Here is a 27,148-nt window from a genome sequence, read left to right as displayed (position 1 = left end):
GGTAATTATCAAACTTTTTGTCATGAAGCGCTTATTCGCTAGCATTGATCTGCCCCGGTCAGTTGTTAGCTCTTCTCATCTGAGGTGTATTGATTGTATAATCAGTAGATAGAGGCTGTGGGCAGATGAAATTCAGTGTTGTTGGGCAAATTATCGGCTGCTTGCCTGTTGACCTGGACCCTGCTGGTTGTACCTTAGACTCTGGTGGGATTATTACTCATTTCAGTGACCCTACTTTATGACAGAGCACTCTGTATTATTATCAGAGATAAATGCCATCCTGCTTGCTGTGGTTGTGGTTGACCACACAAATGTCAGAATATAGCTAGTCCCCAAACTAGTCAGTACGAGCATGTTTCAGATGAGATGAAAAAGAGAAATTCTCAAAGACTTTACTCTTTCTGTATTTATCTCTCCCCATGAATATAATGATAGAGAGCCTATGCATATCTAACTGATGAGAAAAATGAGACCTTACATGTATGTAGCACTTTATCGTGTCCTAAGGGTTGTGATAAGTCAGGTGATATTCCTGTTTTACTAATAGGAACATTGAGGCCTAGATTAAGTTAAGCAGATCACATGATCAATGAGCCGTAGAGCTAAGAATTAAAATCTATTTCCTCTGAATACAAGTTGAGTGTGTTATGCTCTTTTGCTGTGCCTTATTAGATTATCTGACTTAACCATTAAATATGTGTACTGAAAAATCTAACATTTCATCCAGCTAGATTAAGGGGGACAAAAGAGACCTTAAATTATTGCATTGGGTAACTTTGGAGACTATCTGAGCCATCAAATATTTACGGCATTCCTAAGGCCGAGGTCTAACCTGGGGCTATTTTAAAAGACAAAAATATTTTTTATAAAAAGCAATGTGAATTTTACAGCTGGTAGCTGTTTAAAATCCAGAAGTTTCTAAAATGTTTTGCTTACATGGGAAAGTTCGTCAAGGTTATTTCTCTTCCCATTTCTTACTTTCCTTAGTCCGGCTTCTCTTGCATTTTAGAATCATTCTACCCTTCTAGGTTGTACCTAGAAAGCAGTCTCATTCTTTCTTTCTCTCAACTACTCGACCATTGTAATATAAAGGTTGTTGGTTACCTGTGCATTATATTTTAAAAGCGTACTCACGGCAGGTAGTCCTGTGAGAAAGTCAGCAGCACCACATTCTTCCTCGGTCTTAAATTTTGCCCCTGTTGAATCATGATATGGCAATAATTTTTCCTTTTGAAAACTGTTCTATATTTTTAGTTTTAAAAGACCAAATGACTGATCTCTTATCTAAAATATTGCATAATGGGTGAGGTATGTGAAAATGACATGCAGAGGTGGCTAGGAGTTGAGATATTTAGCATTTTATATCTCTGCGAGCACCAAGGAAAACAGCTGTTTGAGTACTTCTTGAACAGATGTCTTAGTTAAATTAGGCAAATAGCTAAAAAGTAACTCCCGGTTTCCGAAATTTCAAGCCTTTCAAGAGAAGCATTAATTTGTGTGCGTGTTCCTTTCCTTTATCTTATGGCTGCTGAAATATATACACTGACTACCAAAATTGTATTTAAAAGAAAATAGTTATTTTTTTCAGACTTTTCCCTCAAAAGCTAAAACACATGTAATACTTATATAGTCATTATTTGTATACTAATCCTATTGTACTGTTAACTCTTCGTGTCTGACCTGTTGTAATATTTTCTTCATTGCTTCATACTATGTTTTATAAATAGAAAGAACTTAAATATTGACTAGAATGGGCTGGACATTCAGTCAACAGGTATTTATTGAGTGCCTACCATATATAAAACAAGGTAGGAGACATCAGATACCGCACTCAGTGAAAAAGATACACACGGTCCCTGCTCTCAAAGCTCGTGATGGGAAAGAAGCAAAGCAGACATTAAGCAAGGATTATAATTAATTGTTTAATGTAATTTTTCACTTTAATATTGTATGCCTAGACAAAACTCAAGACATTAGTGTTTTTCCAATAAGAAATCGGATCAATTTTATGCTTCTCCAGAACAGGGACCTTTAAAGATCAACCTTTAAAACTCTATTGCATTTTTTTAAATGCATACTTTGTAAGTGTATATTTTTGATAAGTCTCTGCAGTGTATACACATACCCATATGTAAGTGTATTTCAAAGTATATGTAAGTGCATCTAAGTATATATGTGTATAAATAAATATATACATATATTACATGTAAGTGTATACATATATGTGTACATACATATGTATGTATGAGTGTGTCTATGTATATAGATATATATATATATCAATATAATCATGACCTCAATTAAGATATAGGCTATTTATATCACTCAGAAAAGGTACCTTTGTGCTCTTTCCCAGAGTACAACCCACACCTTTCTCCAGGTCCCTAGATTTGTCTTTCCTAGAGTTTCAAGGAAATGATATCATATTGTATAAATTCTTTGTGTCTGGCTTCTTTTGCCCAGCCTGATGTTCTACTCTGTTTCCATCAGCATTCTTCCAGTGCCCAAGCAAGAAATCTTGGAATTATCTTGACTTTTCTTACCTTTTTAATCTAATTTTTCATGAAGTTTTTTCTTTTAATAAGTTCTCTTGAATTTGATTTTTGCGTTTCTCACTCTTGCATTCTCATTACCTTAATCTGCATTTCTGCAACAATCTCCTAGCTTGGTTTTTCTTTTTCACTAATCACTACCCTCCCTCAATATTTTCCACTGCTGCCAGATAAATCTGATATCTCATTTTTTTCCTGACAAAGTCTTTTGAAAGGAAAAAAATCTAGCCTTTACTGAGTCCACTCCAGTAGGCACTTCCATACATTATTGCATTTAATTCTGTGAAATAAATTGTACGAACCTTATTTTATAGTCAACAAAAGTAACGTTCTCAACAGTAGTAGAACTGGAATTTGTGCTTGGTTCTGTCTGATTCCAAAGCCCAGAGTTTTCCCTCTGTTCTCCTTTGCAAAAACCTATAGTGGCTCTCTTTGGCCAACAATTTTAAGTCCCTACACTTATGGTCTTTAAAGCCTTACAAAATCTTCTCTCCTCCCTCAGATCATACCCTCCTACCCTCACCGTACCCCTCAAGCTAAACTCTTATATTTCCCAGTGTTCTAAAAATAAGTCCCGTCTCTTCTGGTCAGGACTGCTATCCCAAAGACTGAAACACTGCACACTGACTGTCTCTGTGTCTTTTCACATAACAGGTGAAATGTTTTTAAAATAACGTCTCTCCTCTGGAATCATCTCATTTTTGCCTGAACAACATTTAGTCATCTCTGATTCTCCAAACTGAAGTTGGCTCAAACAATTTTAAAGGCCTTGCCAATATTTATATTAGGGAATAAATTTGAGAACATAAAGAGATCCATTTCTGAAAAAACAAATTTAGCCCTGGTTTTCAGTTTGGAAAATTAATAGGAATAAAATTATTAGTCACAGAATTAAGATTAAAAAATTTTTATTTTACAGTAAAAATTAAGAAAAACAAAGACCACTGTCCTTGTTCAAATTTTTTCTGTCAGATTTCTGAATTCCTGAATGGGCTATGTAGGTAGGTGCTGGTGGCCTGAATATGTCAGAAATCAGCTACACTATAAAGTGTCAATGGGAGTAGAATATTCTTCAAAGAGAAATAAGGAAAAAGAAAATGAACTTTCCCACCTTTGCCTAATCAACATTGGCTCCAAGAGAACTATAGGAAAAGGAAAGTTTGTGAAGAAAAGGAAGTTGACCTGTCACACTTTCCTAATGTCTTGTTCTTAACTTTGGGTAAACACACTGCTCGAAGTCCTGGAGATTCCTGTATTTTTGAAATTAAGAATTTCAGATCTGTGAGCAAATTATGAGCAAATTATTCAGACTATACATACAGAATTGTTTAATTAGAAACTCAGATATGCATATGAAAAACGATGACATTTGGGTTAAGTGAGAGGTGACGGCAAATGAGAATGTGAAATTAAAGAGAGGATAGCTGAGATTGACCATCCCTAAAGAAACATCTTTGAAAGAGGAAATTTTTGGAATAGCCACTAAAGAGTTGGGCAGGAATCTCTAGTGCACTCAAATTTATGTAATCCCAGACAGCACCCTTAAGGATACCAAGACAAGGATGCCACTTTATAGAGAGAAGCACAATGACAGCAAAACTCTCGCAAATTTAAGATTTTTGAGAGCTGGGACTATTTCTAATTCATATTTCTCTCTCAGTACCTAGAGTCTTGCTTGGCACTCAGTATGCCCTCAGAGTGACAGAATAGTATAGTGAATAAGAGTTTAGGCTGCGCAGTAAAACAAATAAGGATTTAAATTCCTGCTCTGCTACTTAGCAAGCTCTGTTACCTATTATTTAATCACTTTAAGCCTCAATTTCCTTATCTGTAAAATGGAGATATTATGTTGCCTTACATCATAGAGTTGTTGTGAGGATTAAAAGAGCTAATGGTGGTAAAGAATTTAGAAACCTACTTGATATATAACTTCTCAATAAGAAAAGAGCTAGTACTATTTATATTGGTAGTTCATAAAATGTTTCCTTAAGCTGACCTCAGATGATCGCTTAAAGTACCTCAGTGATGTTTAGATCTTATTTGAATATTTTATAAAATATAAAATATAACCTAATCTATGAGATTATGGATTGGAATGCTGCTTCTTAACCTAGCCCATATGGTGAGTTGAAAGTAGGAGTGTATTTTTATTTGTGAGCTGTGGAAATGTACCAGAGGACCTGGGATATTACCTTATCTCACGATATATGAATATTGTTGGCCCACAATGAAATCAATTAATCCCAAATGAAAGTCTGTTATAAAGACAAGTCCAACCTGTAGAAACACTGTTTCACTGATAATATATGAATAATAACTAAATGCTGTCTAAGTTGTTCAGTAGAATGCTCGACTAAAATGTGAGACACTAAATTAAAATTAATCTGATATAGTACATTGTGGAATACTTGTGGAACGGAATAATTTTGAGAATTAAAATTCAAATCCACCAATAGTTATGTCTGCTATACATAAAGCATGGTATTCGATGCTATAAGGCAATAGAAGATAAGCAGGATGGAGTTCCTTCTCGGGAGGTCCTGTGGTCTAAAGTAGGAGATTGGATATCTGAATGAAATGACAAAAAAAAAAAAAAACCAGTAAAAAAGGTCTTGTTGATTAAGCCAAAGCGATTTTAGTGCCAAGCTTTTTAATGGGGAGAAAATTGTACCTCCTAAGCCAGTCAGGTTAATTTTGATACCTGTAAAGATTCTGTGCTAGATGAAATCATTGAACAATCAATTAGTCACCCCATAGGAGAGCATGAAGCACTGAGTAGTCACTATCTTGGCTTTGCAAAGAGCAAATTGTACCAGATCGATTTAATTTTCTTCTTCAAGAGATTGACAGTTTATACAGACATTTAGGAAGCAGGATATGTAATTTATCTGAACTTCAGAAAGGATTTTGATTCAGTTACATATGACATTTTAGCACTAACTCAAAGGATGTGGTAGAGTCCAGACCATATTCCTATAAGAAGGGGCCCAATTCACTGAAAAGTTATAATTGAAAATGATTATCAAAGGCTCGATCTCAACAATGAGTCTTGTTCTATAAACACATATCCCAATGCTGGAGTTATTCTGAGTTTCTATCGTGTCATGGATAAACAATGTAAAATAAATTCATGGGTTGGCCAAAGAAAGCCCTGATACAAGTACTTTGGAAGATTGTTATAGTTTAAATGAAATGATATTAAACCATAGAAATAAACTATTATATACTCTGTGAAGGTCAATAGCAAGTTCAAAATAACGTGCTATGGTGACCATGAGCACTACCAAAGATGGATACAAGATGGGAGTAGCTTGGCCAGAAATATGACAAAAACTTGGGAGTCAGTAGTGGAACCCAAATCATGTATCACTGAGCAATTGTGTCATTATTTATAGGCAACACATAATTTTAGGATGTGTAAAAAGGAATATGATTTGCAAGCATGAGGAGCCCAGAAGTCCTACTCTGCAATAGTCAGTTTTAATCACAACTCTCTAATTATTCTAATTTTATACTGCGGGAAGCTAGAGGGTCCAGAGAAAAGCATTCTAAATATATAATATGAGTAGATGTTTCTTTAAAGTTGAAACTAGAAAAGAGAGACCACTCTTCAAATTGAACAATGGTATCATTTCATTTCATAGCCATCTGCTGAGTAGCTGCTGTAGGTCAGATTGTCGTAATTAGTTTATAGAGCACTTGTTTTGTTTTAATTTTCACAAGTGAGAATATAAAACAAATAAGCTTAAATGTAGCAAGAGTTTCATTAGGTAAAGGAAGAATTTTTTTGCTATTATAGTCATTAAACATTCAAACATGTTATCAAACGTTTCTGAAATGTTTTTTCTTAAAAGCTGTTTGAAAACAGAATAGACAACCTAAGGTGGCATAGATGTTGAAGGCTTTGGTTTAGTCTAGTGGTTCCAAAATCAGACAGTGTCAGGATCACTTGGAAAGAATTTTTAGTAACACAGCTTTATTAAAATATAATTGATCTGCTATAAATTGCATATATTTCAAGCGTAATTGGATAAAATTTGACTTATGTATATACCCATGAATCCATCACCACACTGAAGATAATAAACACATTCATCATCTACAAAAGTTTTCTCATGTCCCTTTGTAGCACTTTCTCCCACCCCTCCCTATAGGCAAACGCTATCTGCTTTCTGTCACTAAATCAATTCGTATTTTCTAGAATTTTATATAGATAGAATCAAACTGTTTGTACTCTTTTTAATTTATTTTTACTTTTTCATAGTTCACATCAGACGGGTAATATGCCAATGTTGTAACAAGATTTGAGGGAGGCACAATTCACCCTTTTCTTTTTCTTTTACAGATTATGCTTTTTGTTCATGTCTAGGAACAGTTTGCCTAATCCAAGGTCACAAATGTTTTCTCCTGTGTTTTCTTATATAAGTTTTATCATTTAGGTTTTCCAGTTAGGTCTATGATCCATTTTTGAGTAATTTTTTAGTATATGGTGCAAGTTTTGGATCAACATTCTTATTTTACCTATGGATGTCTGGTCATTCCAGCATTATTTGCTGAAAAGACTGTCCTTTCAACACTGAAATATCATTGAACTTATGTCAAAAATCAGTTGTCCATGTATGTGTAGGTCTACTTCTGGAATCTGTATTCAGTTCCATGGATGCAGTTAAAGGATGTTCTGAGACCAAATTTACAAAGCGTGGAGAGGAGGTTATTTCCCCACATACCACCAAGCAATGCCTGGGACATCAGCTGGGTGTCCCTCCAATGCAACTCAATTCTGACACGATCTGCCTGAAGATAGCCTGAGATTCCATAGGTTAGTGCTCAGTTCCATAAGACCATCCTCCACGTTAGCCTCCAATGCTTCTGACTGACTCAGGTCCCAAGACTCCCTCCTTGGGGTCAATTAATTTGCAAAATGGCTCACAGAACTTCTCAGGAAACTCATTTACTGACTGGATTACCAGTTTATTATGAAAAAAATAGATAAAGAATACAGACGAACATCCAGATAGAAGAGATACAAAGAGCAAGGTATGTGGGAAGGGCGGAGAGCTTTCATGCTCTCTGAGAACTCCACTCTCCTAGCACCTCCACCAGCCCAGAAGCTCTCCAGACCCCATCATTTGGGTTTTTATGGAAGGCTTCATTATACTGGCATGATTGATTAAATCACTGGCCATTGGCAACCCACCGATTCAACCAGCATCACCTCTTTCCTTCCCAGAGGTCAGGAGCTGGGACTGGAAGTTTCAACCCTCCAATCACATGGTTGGTTCTTTTGGCAACCAACTCCCATTCTTAGGTGACCTAGGGGCATTCCAAAAATCACCTCATTAGCATAATAAAAGACACCTTGATCTCTCTCACCACTTAGGAAATTCCAAGGGTTTTAGAAACTTTGTGCTAGAAAAGATGGTAATAAACATCAAGAAATATTTTTTATTACAAATCGCAGTATCACAGTTGTTCATCTTTACACTGAAACCACAGCCTTGATTACTTTATCAATCATTATAGTAAGTCTTAAAATTAGGTAACATTAGTCTTCCAAATTTGGTCTTCTTTTTCAAAGATGTTTTGGTTATTCTAGGTCTTTTGCATTCCCCTATGAATTTTAGAATCAGCTTGTCAATTTCTATTTGACTGCCAGGATTTTGACTGAGAGTACATTGAATCATTAGATCAATTTGGGGAGAATAGACATATTAACAGTATTGAGTCTTGTTACCCATGGACATGGCATATCCATTAATTTAAAATTTAAGTTTCAGCAATGTTTCGTGATTTTCAATATTTTGGTCTTGCATATCTATTGTCAGATTTATTTCTAAGAATTTTATATTTTTAAATACTATGGCAAATTTTATTTTTAAATTTTAATTTCCAATAGATTGTTGTTCATATATAGAAATATGTTTGTGTTGACCTTATATTCTGCAACATTACTAAACTTAATTAGTTCTAATAGCTTCTTTTTGTAGATTCCGTAGGATTTTCTACGTAGACAATCACATTGTCTGCGAATGATGACAATTTTACTAATTTCTTTCACATCTGCATGCTGTTTATTCCTTTTTCTTGCCATCCTGAACTGGGTAGAACCTCTACTATGGTGCTGAATAGAAACAATAACAGAGGATATCTGTGTTTGTAAGGGATGTTTGTCTATAGTTTTCTCATTATGTCTTTGTCTGTTTTTTGTATCAGGGTAATGTTGGCCTCATAAAGTGAATTAGACAATGCTCTTTTCAGTTTTCTGAAAGGATTTGAAAAGAATTGGTATTTTCTTTCTCAGTGTTTGGTAGCATTCACCAGTGAAGCCTGCTGGGTCTACTGAATCTAAATCTGTGGATGAATTCATAAATCTGTTTATACCAAGATCCCCATCTGATTCTATGGTACATCCACATTTTTTGGAACCACTGATGTGATAAAATGATCCCTTAAAGTCCAATCCAATCATCAAGCAGCCAGGAAACTGGCAGTTCTCCAGAGGCAACAGGGTCATTCACGATCAGCCTCCAAATTTTAGCTTTGAGTTGCGCTTGCATCTTCACAGACCTTCATCGCTGAACTATGGAACTGTCTTCCCCAGACCATGCAGGAGGTCATTCTGACAGAATTGTTGGAATAACCAGTCCCAAGTTTACTTGGTAATTAAAATCATGCACATAGATTTCTTTCTAATTCATAGCCAATAGAAAATTTAGCATTTGCTTAAATCTGCCATGAAATCAAACTTTATAGAAAAAAATTATATTTTTATAAGGAAAATGAATTATGATTAGATCTTTACTCTGTTAAAGTTTGGAATGATTAAAGTCTTTTTCAATAATTGTGAAATTTTTCTCAGTAAAAGTCATCTTAGAGATTGTTTATTATGCATCAGATTCTACTTCGTAGTTTTCTCTTTTGGAGCACAGTTCTCTGTCTGGGGTGTCACTAGTGGTGATTCCCTAAGTACATGTTAATTGACTGATTGATTTGATGAACTGTGGTGTGACTGTTTTCACAAAGGTCCAACTTTCACATGGACTAGTTAACTATCTTTGTGGCTAAGTTCCAATCCTAAGAAGGTGGTACTAATTTGTGAGTAATAGATTTCCACTAACTGCCTACATATCTCTATTTGATTGACTAAATATAGAATTATTTTAAAAATCTAACATCCATAATTCTTTGTAGTGAGTCTATAATCAATAATATTCACCAGCCAGTAAAATCACCACTTTATATAGGAAGCATGTCACTTTATGGGCTCTTTGTTAATCTTAATTTACGTTCCAGTAAAAAATAGAAATAATATTATGTGGTAGATATATGTGATTCCTTATTAATGCAATAAAATAATAAGATCTAGTTGTAGCTCTAATAACTATAATTTTTTTCATTGAGAATGAGCTACTAAATGGCATTTTGAAATAACTGTAACAAATATGATATTATATAAAAATATCATTGATCATAACTTATATCTGTAATTGAAGGAAATGCTAAATTTCAGTTAGTTTAACAAAAATAACAGATGTTTTTTTCTTCCAAGTTCATGGGCTCCCCGCCCCCCAATTCTCCATGAATCCTAAGGACCCCTGCCTACTTTCTGTTAATTTTTAATGAAAATTTAGTTTTGAATCACAAAAACCAAGTTACACAAAAATAAATTATGAAGGAATATGAGAGAAAAAATGAAGGTCCAGTTTCTTTGTGGAGTTGTCTGAAAGGCTTTATTCAACATTTTGATATACATTTTTTTTTACATTCCATTACTTCCTGCTGTAATTAGCATTGTCCTCTTCAATGAACCCCTAATGAACAGCCTGACAAGTTTGACTTAATCATACAGCACTTTTAATCTATGAAACCTATTTAGAATGTTAGCACAAAATAGAAATATAATGATATAAAGGAGAGAATTATATACCATAATGAATTCTCAGCTCAGAAGAACCTAATTGCCAGCAAGCTTGGGACCCTTAAAATCAGAATTCCTTTGTGTTTTGTCTTAGAAACTTGTTAAAGGCTATGATATGAGTAATGAGGTGGTGGTTAGAGGAAAAAAGAAAACGAAAAGAAAAAACAGATAAAGTCGTGTTTTTTAAATATGACATTCAGAAGAGTTAAATTCTGTCACAGGTGTTTAGCGCATATGCCAAACCTCATATTTGCAAGTTGCTAACTGACGTCGCATGATTAGATTGAGTAATTGCACATGTCGGTAAAATGGCCATAATTACCTAAGAAAAATGTATGCATTTCGTCTGGGTAGGGCTCACACATTTAGCATGTCTTTTAACTTTTGACCAATTATAAATCCGTTAGCAATGTAGAGAGTAAAATCCTATATTTTCTGTGGATCCTGACACATGGTCCTCGACCATTGTTTACTAAACGATTAGCTTTAACATTTGCTATGGAATGGAAAAACACTTAAAATTTGTGAGAATTGCCTAGCTATGAGAAACTTTGGGACATTTTTAGAAAGTTCTGTTGTTCTCCATCTCAAACATGTGACAATAACTCATAGTTTATTTACAAATGGAAAGTAACACTTCGTAATACTGACAGCTTTCAAAGCTAGATTATATCTGTCCTTGTCTGAAGGGCTCCAATAACACTATTGTAAAATATTTTCTTCTGACCATCTGGCAGTTCTTAGGAACCAATCTCCCTCAACATTTCATAGCTACCGCACTGGTTACAGCTAATCCTTTCAATGAATGAGCTGGAAAATGTAGATACATCAATATCATATTCTTTTAGAGCCCATTTAATCCATGCCCTATTATTATTTCGTTTAATAGGGCCATTATCTTCTGTGGAAATGAAAAGTAATTTGTCAGAATCATTTCTTAAAATTTAAAGATCAATCTATGTAAATTTTTTTAAAATAAAAGAAACCATAGATTTTTTTTTTTTTTTTTTTTTTTACAGAATCTTAAACGCTCATTAAAAATCTCAGAAATGGGAATCTGGGGCTTAGATTCCACACATGTCTTTGGTTTTATTTTTCAATCTGAGTTCTAAAATGTCTGGTCTAATAACCAAGCTTGGGTTGGGCTGACAGTATTCCTGAGAAAGAATGTATATTAACAGTGGAGTTGAAACCTGAGGAAGGTCAATAAAAACAACTTTATGTTTGTCTTTCGTTTGCTTTAAGAAGCCAAGAAGACATTCATTTTAGTATGGAAGTTTTATGAATTTTCCCTCAAAGAAATTGGTACTCAATGGACTTTGAATAACTAATAGTTTTTAAATACCTTATCTTTCAATTTATGAATAAGAATCATGGAAAGTGTTAAAGATTCTCGTTTTAACTTAGGTTTTATTTCACTAAAAATAACCTATTTGGTTGAAAACTTTTGTTAGAAAGGCTATTACTTATTTTCACATTCTGAAATTTACATTTATCATTGAATTGAAAAGCAAAAAATTATTGATCCTTTTTTCAGATTAAATTTATAACTGTCCCTAGCTTCACTATTTCACTAGACACCACCACCACCATGAGACCAAATTTTTGACAGAAACTTTTTCTACCCTAGTGTTTTGTACTTTCATTTTTAGGTACTTTAATTTAGGCAAGTTTTTCTTCCTGTTGTTCAGTGAAAACACACACACACACACACACACACACACGTACACATACACACATACACATGCACTCATGCACACACATAGCATGTAGGATGAAATTGCTTTGCTGTTCCCATAGTTTTTTGATATGAAAATTAATATTTAAAATTTCTTTAGAGATATTTAATGATGATTTCTAGAAATCTTTTTTTTTCCCTAAGATGGGGATTAAAAGTACCCCAATGTTAAATAGACTCAGGAATTTGTGAAATGTTTGGCTAACAATTTAGCTAACTCTGTGGATTAGACACCCTCGCCATCTTTTCTTCTTCCAATTACCAGGTTACCATCATAGCCTAAATTTAGGGAGGGATAATGTTTTCAAATTAATTATAATATATTTTGACACTCTTTGACTAAATATAAATATAAATATCAGTTCTTCATTACTTTTAAAAAGTCATAAAACTAGAGGTCACTAACATAGTTTTCTTTCCTGGAGAGACTATTTTCAGAAAGAAGAAAGCTATAGTCTCTTTTCTAGCATGTAGTTACTTTTATTATTAAATATTTCCAAATAGCTAAACAAACCTTTTCTTACTATTCTCTAAACTCCATTCTCCTTATTTTGTTTTTTTCTTATTCTAAAACATTGAATACGTTTGTTTAAAAAAAGTTCTTTTCAAAATGAGAAGATTTAAACTATTAAACATTTTCTCTAGTCTCTTAATTACTTTAAAATTTTTCTTAATTAAGCAGTACAATTTGGAAAACACATAAAGCTAAAAGGAAATAAAAAAGTCATTATCCCATATCCAAAGGTAATAATGTAGTATATGTCTTTTTTTCTATACTTGTACTTTTCAATTTCTGTATTACAAAAAATAATATATTGCTAATAGTATTTTATACTTTGATTTTTAAAGATTTAGCAGTCAATTTTGATAATAAATATTCTTCCACTCATTATTTTTAATGACTATATAATATTTCGTAGTGTGATTGCACAATATGACCCAACCTGTTTTTCCAACATTTTTATTAAGAAAACAAACTACAAAAATATTGAAGTAATTTTATAGTGAACACACAAACTTACCACTTAGATTCTACAACTGACATTTATACTTGCTTTATCATGTACCAATCGAACTAGTCCTCTCTCTACCTATCAATCCATCTTGTATTTTTATGTATTTCAAACTAAGTTGTAAACATTAGTATACTGCTACCCCCTCCAAGTATTTAAGAATCATTACGCAGAGTTCAATATTTTCTTATGTGCCCAACCTATATATATTAATTAATATGTATATTAATTAATTAATTTTTAAAAATTCTTTAATGTCACCACATATTTGACCCCTTTCACCCCATCTACCTCACTTCTTCCTCCTCTTCCCCTACCCTCTGGTAACCGTTAGTCCACGTCCATGAGTCTCTGTTTGTCCTGTTCGTTTGTTGCTTTTGGCCAACCTATATTTTTAAAACTAGTTTTACTTTTAAATTATTTTCCAATCTATTGGAAAAAATAATATTTATTAACATAATTGGATAATCTTTATATTGCCACATAACCAAATAACCCCAAATGTAGTGGTTTAACAACAGGAAACACTTTATTTACTCATGGATTTGGTTGGGAGTCACCAGTATGGGTTGAGCTCCGCTGGGCAGTTTTTCTGCTGGCATTGAGATTATTCATGCAACCGCAATCATCTGGCAGCTCTACTGAGTCATCTGGGGTAAGATGGCCTCACTTGATAAATTCTTGGGATTGGAGTTACTTTATATAAAGTTACACATACACAAAGCCAAATTACCTTCATTAATTATTTAAAATATTTTTCTTCCCACAGTTTCTCATTGCATTTTTTAAATTCAAAGTCATTTTATTTCAGAGTAACTTTTTGAGGTGCTAGCTGCATTTATTTAATTGAACATATTGAGTTAGGCATTAATAATGATACAAGCCAAAGAAATACAAGACATTGTCTTCATTCTTCAGGAAATTATGATCTAATTTGGAAGGTAACACTAACATTTATAAAATAGTCAAATTGCGTTATAAGACCTTGTCTGATTGTCAAATTGCTTACCTCTTTCCTATTTTTGGAAGACATGCTTGGGTTAATTAGTTGACATCTAATTAGTATTCAGTAAATAGTTAGTGACTACCATTGAATTTTAGAGAACGGATAAGTTCAAGTCCTGTAAACTAGAGGTTTTGTTAAGGAGGTGTGATTTGATTTAGGCCTTGGATAAGAGGTATAATTTAGATAGACTAAAGAAAAGTGTATGGATTCATATAAAGAATCATTTGTTTGAAATTTATTTTATTTTTTATTCTTAAAAAGACTTATGCTTAGAAGTTACCTTCTTATTCATTGTGACCACAATATTACCTGCTGAAATATTTGCTGACTAAGCCCCTAACTGGGGTAACCAAAGCGCTGTTTCACTATCACATTTTTATTTCTGACTATCTTTTATAATACAAAAGAGAACTGGAAGTGACTAGAAGGGAAACAACCAAATTCTCAAATTCAGAAACTCTTTCTTATCCATAAACCCTATGTAGTAAGAGAATTCAAACTTGGAAGATTTATAACATATTGAGGAAATGTGTTTGGGGATTTTGTAGGCACAAGCTCATCTAAATTTTTTTTATATTCTCTAAAATAAAATATTAATTTCAGCACTCTAAATGCATATTTAAAGAGTTATAATGAGATTCTGATTTGTTAAATTGTGGAGTTAAAGCTGTAAACTTTGAAGGTTCTCCATCCATCCTTGATTTCAATCCTACACTTACAAATTCAGTTTGTTTTTGGATACTCATGTAAAGTTTTTCTTTTTCCTGAGTGTAATTTTCAATCCTCCAGAAAATTTTATGATATGAAGTTGTTGAGTATCTTATTCCTTCCATGGTCCCAGAGACAGAGAAAACTGAATATATAAGCTGGCTCATTTTATTTAACCAGTCTGAATGAGTATTTCTTTTCCTCCATTTCAATGAGTGTTACATCGCCTTAGTTCCAAACTGAGTGCCAATAGTCCCTGATAAACTCGGCTTCTTCAACTGAAAGATGAGGAAATGCAATTCCAAGGCATTTGCATACTTTTTCTCAGTTTCCTGCCCCTCTTCCAAGATATTCATGGTAATATTTCTGTTCTACTCTATTTCCCTTTTCTTATTCTATCTCCCAATTTGTTCCTTTCTTAATTAGTTGTGGGATAGGGAGTCTAAAACTCTTGAGGATGAAGAAGCCGTAATTGAAAGTGAATTTCACTTAAGGGGAATACATAATTGAGAAATGATTATTTCTCATATCCCTACTTCCCATACTTAGCCTAACTCTGTTGCTATTGCTCAAAGCATTTTTGTTATAGCCTTTTTTCAAACTATAGCATGTTCTCTTGAATATACTTGGTGGTGGCAAATCTTTCCTGAGGGGTAAAGTTTGTTTTGGAAACAGGTACAGATTATTTACAATCAGTATTGATGGTTTAAGTGGATGTAATCACGCTGGGTAATACATATTCACACACATGCACATTTACGCACACACACAGGAATACAGCACATATATAAGGTGATGACTAATTAATATGTGGTCTATCATTGAAAAAGTGTAGTTTCCTAAGGTGTTTGTTGTTTTATTTGTTTAGGCACAACACTTTAGAATTTTGAGAATCAACATATCAGAATTCTTGAGGCTTAGAGGCCATTTATTTCAAAACCCTAAGGCAACAAAGATACAGAAAGATGAAATGACAAATCCAGGGTCTTATAGTAAGTAATGGAGAACTCTTGAGAAATCTGTTTTTTCCTTTAGGATCACACATCTTGCTTATCTTAATTTCCTAACTTGAGTGTGAGTTCTGATGGAGTAGCATCTTGTATGTAGAGGTTCCTAAGAAATTATGATCCTAATGATAGAAAACAGCCACTTTTATACATAGAGCTTCTTTAAAATATTTTTAATATCTCCTAATTCTATTGATAAAATTGTAGTATATAGGCAAATATCCTCTTAATAAGAAAACTATGAAAAGAAGATTTCTATATAGCTCATGATCATTTGAAAAATTTGAGGCTATACTCAACTAAATAGTTTGCATGAGTATTATTCAAAATGAACCATTCTAGGATCATCAGTTAAATATTTTTGTGTTTTCCGAGTGTTTGGATATACCATTTCAAGCATATTGTAGATTAGCTATTTACTACTTTAAAAAATCTGAACTTTTAAACTAGCCCCTAAAATATTAGCCAAAAGTGATCCCCATTGTTATAATAAACTAAATGTCTAAAATACCTATTTTGTAAAGTGATTTGGAAAGGAAAACAACTGGTGAGGAAATTAGGTAATACATAATCATTCAGAGAAAGAGATTGGCTGAAAAAATTGCAAATTACAAATTGACTCTCAAAAGGACAAATATCCTTTTCTGTTTAAATAACCTAAATGATCAGCTTCTCTAACATTTAGAGAGTCAAAAGATCTTAGTCTCCATGATTCTCACTCAGTGTTGGAAGAGACTATAGAGTAATAGTATCCAGAGCCAGTTCATATACTGGTACAAGCCTATGAAAAGTAGTCAGTGGCAGCATTTTAGCTTGTCAGAAGTGGAATGAGAGAAGAAGATGATGTGATGAGTTTGTCATAAAGCTAAATATACCCAGCTTTTTATTATTGCAATGTAATTTTTTTAAATTGTAGTGAAAATAGATTTTTGCTGTTACTGGTTTTATAATGTTTTTAGCAAAGTTGGAGTCCCCAAACTTAAAAAAAAAAAAAAATTGTACCATTTAGGAAGTTACAAAAATTTGGGTACCATTTTCATAGAGGTCATCTAGTTCAATTGTCTACCATTTCAGAATATAAAGTGCCTGTTATAGAATTTCAATTACTTAATAAAAATGAAGTAAATTACTTAGAAGTTTCTTAATACGACACCTTAAGATTACTCTGAGAGAGACCGGTCTTCTATAACTTATCGTCAATATTTAATTGCAGCTATTTCTAGGCAGTTATTTATTTTCTCTTTCAGTTTTGTGACCATCCTGAAGTTTCACTGAAGCTCAGCCTGCTTATGTAGATTCTGAATTGTTTGTCAGTATTAGTAGCTCATAATTGTGATGTGTCATGCAGTACCTCTTACTGTTCTTATAACAGTTCTGTGGTTTTAAAAAGTTATTTTGGTTCCTTTATCATCAGAGGGAACATTTTGCCTCAATAGGAAATTCATTCTGTGCAGACAGGCTTCAAATTCCCATGACATGGCAGGCTCATCTGTCAAAGAATATTTTTTATTACCGTTTACCTCTTTGATTACATTCAGAATGCCCCAGTAATGCTGATGAAACCGTTCTAACTCTTAAGAACATTTTCCTCATGTTTTCCATCATCTACAATAACATAAAAAAGTTTAACTCACAGTGGTAATGGTAGAGAAATCTATTTTGGGAGGGGAGGGGAAGGTAGGTTGCTATATGAAGCCTTAAAAATATTTTAAAAATTAGCAGTACCTGTGTTTATTTCTTAACTAAACACTAAGTTGCTCTTGCATGTATCACATTTGCATATACTGTGTGTTCTAGGAGTGAATATTAAAGCTCCAATGATTTACAGAACAAATGTTTTTTTGTCAAGTCCACTTATAATGTATTGAAAGAACACAAAATATTATGAATTGTTGATACTTTTTTTAGTGAAATGTGATGTTTTATGTACCATAATGAGAACCAAAATAGATAAACTCTTGGCTATAGTGATTTAAGAGCAGAAATGTATAATTGATGCAATTAGATGGCTAATTGGCATTTTAAATGAAGTCTGTTTTTGTGCATATGTAAGTAACTATAATTTGAAAATATTCTCAACTTTTAGCCTCTATTTTTGTTCAAATATAGTACAATATATATATAGATATGCTCAGTATTTTATTTTTCATTTTTAACAACTTTTTATTATGATACATTTAAAACATTCACAAAACTAAAAACAATAATATCATGAGCCCAATATACTCACTACCCACTTTAATAGTCAAAGCATGTCGATCTTATTTCATTTATTATCTCCATTTACCACTCTCTCCCCACTGGATTATATCACATCAAATACTAGATATCATTTCATCCTTAAATACTTTCATCCATAAATTATATATCAATAATAATACATCTAAAATATCTTTTCTTAATACCATCAAATATACAAAGGCTTTAGGTTTCCCTCTCTCTTGATTATCATATAGATATATATACATATATATATATATAATATTTACAGTTTGTTTCAATCTGCATTAGAGTTTACACATTGTATTTGGCTAATATTTTTCCAGAATCTCTTAAACTTAGATTTACTCCTTCCCTTTTTATTTTCTTGCCTATCATTTGTGAAAGACACTGGATCATTTGTCCTGTAGAATTTCCCATATACTGGATTATTCTGATGGTACTCCCTTGAAGGTGTTGCTAACAGGTGCCCCTAAAGTGTTTGTTTCAGCATTTTATTTTAAGATTATCTTTCATCTTTTTCTTTGAACATAAATGTCAACATGTCTTTGTTTCTCTACTTCATTCAGGTACTTAATTTACTTCATTTAGTAAAACCCAATCCCCAACTCTAACTTTTTCTGGCCATACCAACCACTTTTGCAGGTATTTCAGAAGAGGAAATTACATGTAAAAAGAGTGCTTCCCCACTTATTCCTAGGCTTGGAAAAGAGAAGTTAATCAATGAAAAATTTAGCTTATTTTTGCTTGTGGGTGGCATAGAGTTCCACTGAGGTGTACAAAGGCCATTAAAAGCCCTTTAGATAAGATTCTTTGTAAGAGACTTCTAATATGGTTATAAGGTTCTTAATTACTAAGTGCTTGTTGACCATTGTAATTTTAAAAAATTTAGTTTCTGAAATTACAAAATTTGTTCTGATGGACTAATTCTCTTGTCTTCCTAACTGTCCTAATTTAGTGTTTCTCTGCTTGCTGAGGAGGAACAGGGGAGAAAGGTCTCATTTCCAGAAAGATGGATCAGAATCACTCATAGATGCCCCAGCTCTTCCCTCCCCTCCCCTTGCTGAATTGAGAACTGCTATTGTTAGTGAACTCCTGCTACTGATGGAATCATCAAACATCTGATGAGCTGGGAGTGGAAAAAAGGTTTAACATCACTCTCAATAGTATATTCATGTAAGACCCTCATGAGAAAGAAGTTGTTAAGTAAAGTTGCAGTGCATCTAGCTGACTTTCAAAGGCATCTTAGCCTAAGATGTTGACTATTGAGAAAATAAAAGATCAGAGAAAATAATGATCTCTCTTTCTCCACTAAGAAAGAAGACTTTTTTTTTTTCATCTCTAGAATAGATTAGGGATGAGGATATGTTTCTTACCAGAGAAATGAGTTTATTCCTTTAGTGAGGATTTATTGAGCATCTACTTGCTATTGCATTGTGCAAATCTCTGAGGGACAAAGGAAACAAAAATTTAAAGTGTATCGGTCCTCTGAGAGCTTATAGTTTAGTTGAAAAAAAGGGCACATAGATATAAAAGAGTTAAATTATGCAAAAGATAATATTTGATTAAGCATTAGTATTTGGGATGAAAAGAGTCTAAGAAGCAAAATGAAGCCAAGAATAAGGGGCAAAAGATTTCTGAAGAAATTTGGGGCTTCTCCTATTTGGGATGTAGTAATGCTATCATGTGAAGTTGATGACCCTCTCCAAAAACTCTGAAGTTTCCTCCATATTTGTGATTCACAAGAAAATTACTCAAATTATAAAAATCTACATTTTCAGTGAACAAAAACTGTCAGTACAACCAAGATAATGTAACCCTTGAATTAAACTGACAAGCTTACACTTGCAACCTATTTGCTAAAAATAAATGAAACATCTCAAAATAAAAATAAGGTATGAGTAGTAAGCCCCAACTGCGTTGTTATTAAGTGGTAATAAAAAAACACCACAGTTTTTAACCTTCCTGTGTTGGAGATCCTATGGAAAATAGATGAAAGCGATAGAGCCTTTCTCCCTGAAAAATACTTATATTTACATATAGAATTTTACACATAGTTCAGGGATTCGCGGACCCTTGGAAGTGGATCCATCGACTCCATTTTTGAGAATCCTGTCATATAAGAATAAAAGAGAACCAACCTCTTGTAATCTTCTCAAGTAGTGAGAAGGGTATTAGGCTTAAAGCTACAAACATTTAAGAAGCTGGGTTCAAGAAACAATGCTAGTGGGCAAAATAAGGAGAAGTAGGTCCAGAAGGATAATCAGAGCAAAAGCGGGGTGAGCTTAGGGAGGGTGGCGGTGATAGGATGTTATCTGAGGCTGGGCTTGCATATGTTTCTGAAGGTATATTTCCCAGTTAGCCTGAATCCATTTAAAGAGTATATACTTAGACACTTTAGGAGAATATGGATCGATTTTGACTAAAATTAATAGTGATAAATAAAGAAATTACAAAGTAAGTTACACTATCTTTAGTAGATTTAATATAAAACCTGGGTTCTGAAGGACCTACAATAGGGAGTTTAAATTCTTTCCTTTAGCCCATTAAGCCTGGTAACTTTCAAATGAACTGTATACGATGCCTTAATATTACCATTTGTAATTTTAAAAGCCCTTTATTTAACTTTTATGCACTAGAATTGTGTTCGAAAACTAACAGAAAGCCATTGTCATTAAAATGATCAAAACTTGATAATATTGCACAAAAAAGAAAGTTAATTTATGGGAATGATCATTCATGAAATAGAATAACCAGAATATTTTGCCACTTTAAAAGGGAATAGCTGTCAGCATATGCGATCAATAAAGTTTCTCGGAAAATTTCTGATATCTTCCTGTGAATCAATAAAGATGACATCACATTCATCACCGTCACTCTAGTTGTTAGGAATAATGTATTTATTGAGTAAAGACAGTACTTCAAAAAATCAGAGAGGAGAGTTAACTTTGAGGAAGTACAAATTGTGGAATTTTAATATAGTAATTTCCTCATCCACGGCCATGCTACCCTGAACAAGGGCAATCCCGTCTGATCTCAGAAGCTAAGCAGGGTCAGGCCTGGTTAGTACGTGGATGGGAGACCACCTTGGAAGACCAGGTGCTGTAGGTGTAAAAAAATGAACGTCAGAGAGAAGTGTCAGAGAGTCGGGGTAAGAGAGGAGTGATCAAGGTAAGAGATGATTAGCACCTCAACTAGGTTGTGGCTGACCAAAGAAATGGAGAAAAGGAAACAGGTTGAGAGAGATTTAGAAGGAAAAGAACCACTGGAACTTGGTGATTGCTTAGATGTGATAACTAAAGGAAAATGAAGACTCCAGGTAATTCCCAGGTTTCTGCCTTGAGTCACTGGATGGATGATGATGCTATTTGCTGAGAAAGATACACTCTTGGGGCTGTATTTAGGTAAGACGATGAAAGTGCTTTAGGACATACTATGTTTGAGAAGCAATTGAATGTTCTGGGCAGAATATAGTGTATAGATTAGAGATGATATGTTCACTTCAATTCTTGTTGGTATTTTAAAGTGCTGTAATGTATTTTTACAAACATACCTAAGATACCTCTTCACATACCAATTTATTTTAGACCTGAAAAAAAAAAAAAATTGCGTTTATCTGCCAGGCAATTGTTCTCCATGAAAGGAGAGCTCTAGTGATTGCTTGTTCCTTTGTTGTCTCTAATTCTAATATTTTAAAGCCCACTTTTTTTTTACTATTGTCATTTGATTTAGATGACTTAAAAGCTTTTCTATCACAAGCCATATGTATACTAAAAGAACAACCTTCAACAATATTTTTTTGTATGTGATTCACCAGAAAGGTGAACATTTCTTGATCACAAGCAGTAATGTTTCTTGTCCTCAGTTCAACCTCATTATAACTATACATTTGAACAAACTAAGATATTCTCTGAAATGAGTCACCTCATCCCAGGGTTCAGCTGACATGAAGAATTACCTTATTTTAGTCAGAAAGCCTTAATTAGATTAGGTTGGCCTTTCTGGACTTTACATGTTGCTACATACACGAGTTAAAAACCTTGATCTATGCATATCATACAAATCGGGAGAAAACAAATGAAAGCAGAAATGAACTCTTGTTTCTGTGTGCAGCTGCTTTGATGAAGACATTTCAATAGAAACTGGAAAACCAGAAGCACAAAACGAAGGAGATAATAGCCAATGAAGGGGAGAAGTGATTAATTCAGATCAGGAAAAAGCTGCAGAGTTCAAAGAGACTATGATGAAATTATTAGGGGCTGTTGGAGATGTAATCCATATCTCCCTGTCACATATGTCCTATGTGATAGTACTGTGAATGTCATGGAAGAAAATTAGTGCCTTACAAAATAAACATGTTTAAATTTCATGAAAAATACCCAAACAAGAGACTGATATACATACTTTCAGAGGTGGGCACATTCGTCTCTATAGGGAAATTCATGCACTACATGGTGAGAGCAGCTGACAATCAGGAAACAAAGTCATGTTCTAGTGGAAACTTTTATTAATATTGACCCATAATTGTAGCTCTGTAGAAGTTTTTATCTTATTCTATTTCTATAATGTCAACATCTTGGTAATATGATATGATAATATTATATGATAATGCATCTCAATTATTATTGTTGGATTGCAAACAAAATATATTCTAAACATACACTCTTTAGATAAGAGAAAAAACCTAAGCTATGCTGTTTTCCACTCCTGAAATAAAGTAAACCAGGGTTATACAATTTTCTCTTTCTCTTAAAAAAAAACACAAAGAAATCTTGATTAAATTTTAAGCTATTTTGGAATTCTTTATAAATTTTTTAATAAAATTATTATATGAAAACTCTAAAAGAGTTTTAATCATCAGGATGGGAGGCTTGAGTATGGGATGTAAATGTAAACATTTCTTTGCTATTTCCCAATAATTTACATTGTTCTCCAAGCTCGCTGAGCTATAAGTCTTAGTTTTGAAGTTCCCTGGACTTCAACCTCATTACAGCCTGATCTGCTGTCTGTGAATGTGTGAGGAATACCTCTTCAATGAAAAGAGTGTTGTGACTTTAAAGAATACAAAGCATTTTCCTTGAATGAGTATTCATGATTTTTCTGCAGAAAGGTAGGTGACATGGGACAACGGATTACTTTGTTTTGATTGAGGATTGAATTAATGTTACGATACCAGTGTTTTGTCTGTAAATAGGCAACAAATAAGTGTGAGATCCTCAAATGCAAAAATGGGATAAAGGTGGCTTATATAACAACCAAATATAGCAGAAGCATATAAATTTCAAAACTTTTTTTTATTCAGATATAAAGAAAGTATCATATCGGAGCTGGTTTTTAAAAATCTCCTGTTTCTCCTATGCAATGCTTTATATACAGTTTTAATAGACTACTTTTATTAGATAAATTTTCATTTAAAAGTAAAAAACGAAAAGATGTTCTCTGCTTCAAGCAGCAGGTGTGTTTTTAATCTTTAATAGGTCACCTTCCCAAGTGCAAGCAGGCAAGCTGTTATTGATCAAAGAGGTTTTGTTGGGTAGCTCTCAGATTATTGAGTGACAAACTTTATTGAATTTGACTTAACAGAAGTCAGAAGACAGCTGAAGCATAAGAGCTTGCACTGCCATCAGAGTCATTTTACGACAGCCAGGGAGCAAAGCTCAGAGATGGATACTGAGCTCTTTGCTGGCCCTTGGAGATTAACTGAACAGCCTTCCTACCAATTCCCAAGCCTGTCAGCAGAACCAATTAGATTTTCAACCAGTAGACAAGAAGGGTGGCACTTGGGGACCTTTTTGCTTTAGGTCGAAGGCTTTTCAGACTGCGATGAGATGACATTGATGATGACACGTTGAGCATTGGTTGGTTTTAAGACAAGTTAAATTAGCAGTCTTGAAATGATTCCAACTGTCTCCTGACTTCTCACTGTTGCCATATTCAGTGGATCCTGTCAGGAGCAAGTTGATGACTTAATAGTCTTTCTTGAGTGGATTTGAGCACTTTGGCTGTGTGTTTATGTGTAGTTGTCATGCTTAAAATATTCATATGAAGGTTTGAAATATTTATTTGAAGGCGCCTTTTGCAGAGTTCAGCAGTAAGGCTCTCAGTGCTTCTACCTACTTTTTATTTTATTTTTTGCTTCTCTAAGCAGTTATTTTGTACAACTACCTTTTATTCTGTTTCATATATAATTGACGACAATGTTTCATGTAGTTATTGATTACTTCATTTATGATAAAGTTAAAGAGCTTTTTTGACATCGTTTCTCTCCTGGACTACTGTAAATTCAGATCTACTTCTCATAATAGTTTAATTAGGGGGATCATTTTATAAACTATATAAATGTCTAACCAATGTACTGTATACTTGAAACTAATAAAATAAAAATTAAAAAACAATCTTTTATGAATCATAGGGCTCATAAAGGGTACTGACCATAGGTTTTACTCCATGACCTTTTATCCAAGAAGTCCGAGGCAGCTTTGAATGGAAGGGATGTAAACACAAGGATGGAAGCATATTTAATACTAATGCAATTTAACTTGTCTTAAATAGTGGAAACAGGATATCTTTGAGAAACTTCATTTTTGATGTTGAAAAAGTTGTATGGGATATTTGTTTGAAGTATTGACTATTACTCAAGTCTGTGTCTGCACTTAAAGATTACTGAATGGTCTTAATATCTACTAACCTCAGAAAATTGTTATGGAGTGTACTTCTACATTATATATATCATTGAGATTTCTAACTTAAAGTTTTTGATAATTAGTGGAGTTACCTTGCATATAACTCATTTACAATAATTCACAATTTGTTGTACCTAACACATTTTTTTCATCTTATTGAAATATAATAGACAACTAGTTGCCTGCATTTACATTGTACAATTCAATGAGTTTTTTTTTTTCAGTTAATCATCTTCCCTATGCTATTCTCTACATCCCCATGTCTACTCTGCAACCATCCACCTGTACCTCTCAATTCCTTTGTCCTCTTTTTTCCTCTCAATCCCCGTCCCATCTAGTATCCCTCAGAATATTCTCTGTATCTATGAGTTTATTTCCGCTTTTGTCATTATTATTGTTGATCTTGTTCTTTAGATTCCACATGTATGTGGAATCATGTGATATTTGTCTTTCTCTATCCGATCCATTTCATTCAACACGATACCCTCTAAGTCCATCAAGGCAATATCTTTTTCCATCCCCTTCCTTTCAGTCTGTATGTGTCTTTTAATCTGAGATGAGTCTCTTGTAGGCAGCATATGTAGGAGCTTGTTTTCTTATCCATTCAGCCATTCTGTCTTTTGGTTGGAGCACTTAATTCTTTTCCACTTGAGGTACTTGTTGATAGGAATGTAGTTGTTATCATTCTTTATTCCTGTTTTTGATACATGTTTTTTCTTCTTAAAGAAGTTCCTCCAACATTTCCTGTAATACTGGCTTGGTGGTGATAAATTTCTTTAGCTTATTTTTGTCTGGGAAGCTCTTTATCTGTCCTTCAATTCTAAATGGTAGCTTTGCTAGATAAAGTATTCTTGGTTGTAGATTCTGGGTTTTCATCACGTTGAATATTTTGTGCCAAGCCCTTCTGTCTTGCATAGTTTCTTTTGAGAAATCAGTTTCCAGTCTTACAAGTGCTCCTTTGTAGGTAACTAACTGCTTTTCTCTTGCTGCTTTTAAGATTCTCTCTTTGTATTTAACCTTTGGCATTTTAATTATGATGTGTCTTGGTGAGGGCCTCTTTGGGTTCCTGGTTTTTGGGACCCTCTGAGCATCCTGGGGTTTTATGTCTATTTCCTTCACCAGGTTAGGAAACTTTTCCATCATTATTTCTTCAAATAGCTGTTCAACATCTTGTTTTCCTTTGAGTAACCCAATGACACGGATATTTTTACCTTTAATAGTGTACCATAGGCTCCTTAAATTATTATTATAGTCTTGGCTTCTTTTTTTCATGCCATTCTGGTTGAATGTCCTTGGCTTTGCCATCCTTTATATAGGTCATTTGATTCTCTTCTTTATTCACTTTGTTTATTCCATTTAATATACTTCTCATCTCAGATAATATGTTCTTCATTTCGGACTGGTTCTTTTTTATAATTTCCATTTCCATTTTTATATTTTTTATCTCTTTGTTGAAGTTCACATTGAATTCATCTACACTTCCCATAAGTTCATTGAGCATTTTTATAACCAGTGTTTTGAACTCTGCATCTGTTAGATTGCTTGACTCCATTATTTCTGGATCTCTGTTCTATTCTCTCATGTGGTTTCTGCTTCTTTGTCTTCCCATTTTGGCTGCCTTTCTGTGTCTGTTTCCATGTACTAAGCAAAGCTTCTAAGTCTTCTGGTCTTATTAGTACAGCTTTGTGTAGTAGGTATCTAGTGGCATAGTCCTTAGAGGGGTTCAGCTGCAGGCCAAATTTAGCCCAAGCCTGTGCCTTACCAGGGCCACCTGTTAAGATTCAGCAAGCAATCCACGGATGCTGTGCTTATAGTTGCCTCAAGAGGCCACGCCAGAAACCATGGTCAGCTGCCACCAGTATGAGTCTTGGCGCTGCTCAGCGAGGAGCACCGGCCTTGCTGAGGATACACCTGAATGTGGCTTGGGTGGGGCCACAAGTTGGAGGAGGCAGAGTTTCAGGGAGTCCTCTGGGCGGAGCAACATCTGTCATCTAGTTCAATGACGTCTCTGCTTGGTGGTGCTGAGTCTGGGCACTGGGAGAAAGGAGGGCTCAACAGATGAACAATGGATAGTGCCGGTACTTCTGCGGGGCGGTGGGGGTGGGGGGAGGGAGAGCCTCACCACAGCCCTCACTCGGACAACTCAATGTCGCCCGGTAAGTCCCTGCGCAGCCGAACTGGCACTGGTGCTCAAAGTGAGCAGCAGGTCCATCACCAGGAAAGTCTGCTCGCGGACATGGCCCTTTTAAGAGGCGTCTGCAGCAGCTGGCTGCCACTGCTGCAGCCTCTGTTCCAGCCTCTGT

General features: G+C 34.1%; 1 protein-coding gene and 1 pseudogene across 1 annotated transcript in view; both read left to right on the top strand.

Annotated features, from left to right (window-relative positions):
- Positions 1-27,148, top strand: part of CAMKMT (calmodulin-lysine N-methyltransferase) — a 339,386-nt gene that overhangs the window by 189,333 nt on the left and 122,905 nt on the right. The gene's annotated exons all lie outside the window — the stretch shown is intronic.
- Positions 21,155-21,273, top strand: LOC120622566 (uncharacterized; annotated as a pseudogene).

The sequence above is a fragment of the Pteropus medius genome, unplaced genomic scaffold (genome assembly GCF_902729225.1).
Source record: "Pteropus medius unplaced genomic scaffold, Ma_sr-lr_union100, whole genome shotgun sequence".
Lineage (NCBI taxonomy): Eukaryota > Metazoa > Chordata > Mammalia > Chiroptera > Pteropodidae > Pteropus > Pteropus medius.
This window is presented reverse-complemented; position numbering and strand designations above follow the sequence as displayed.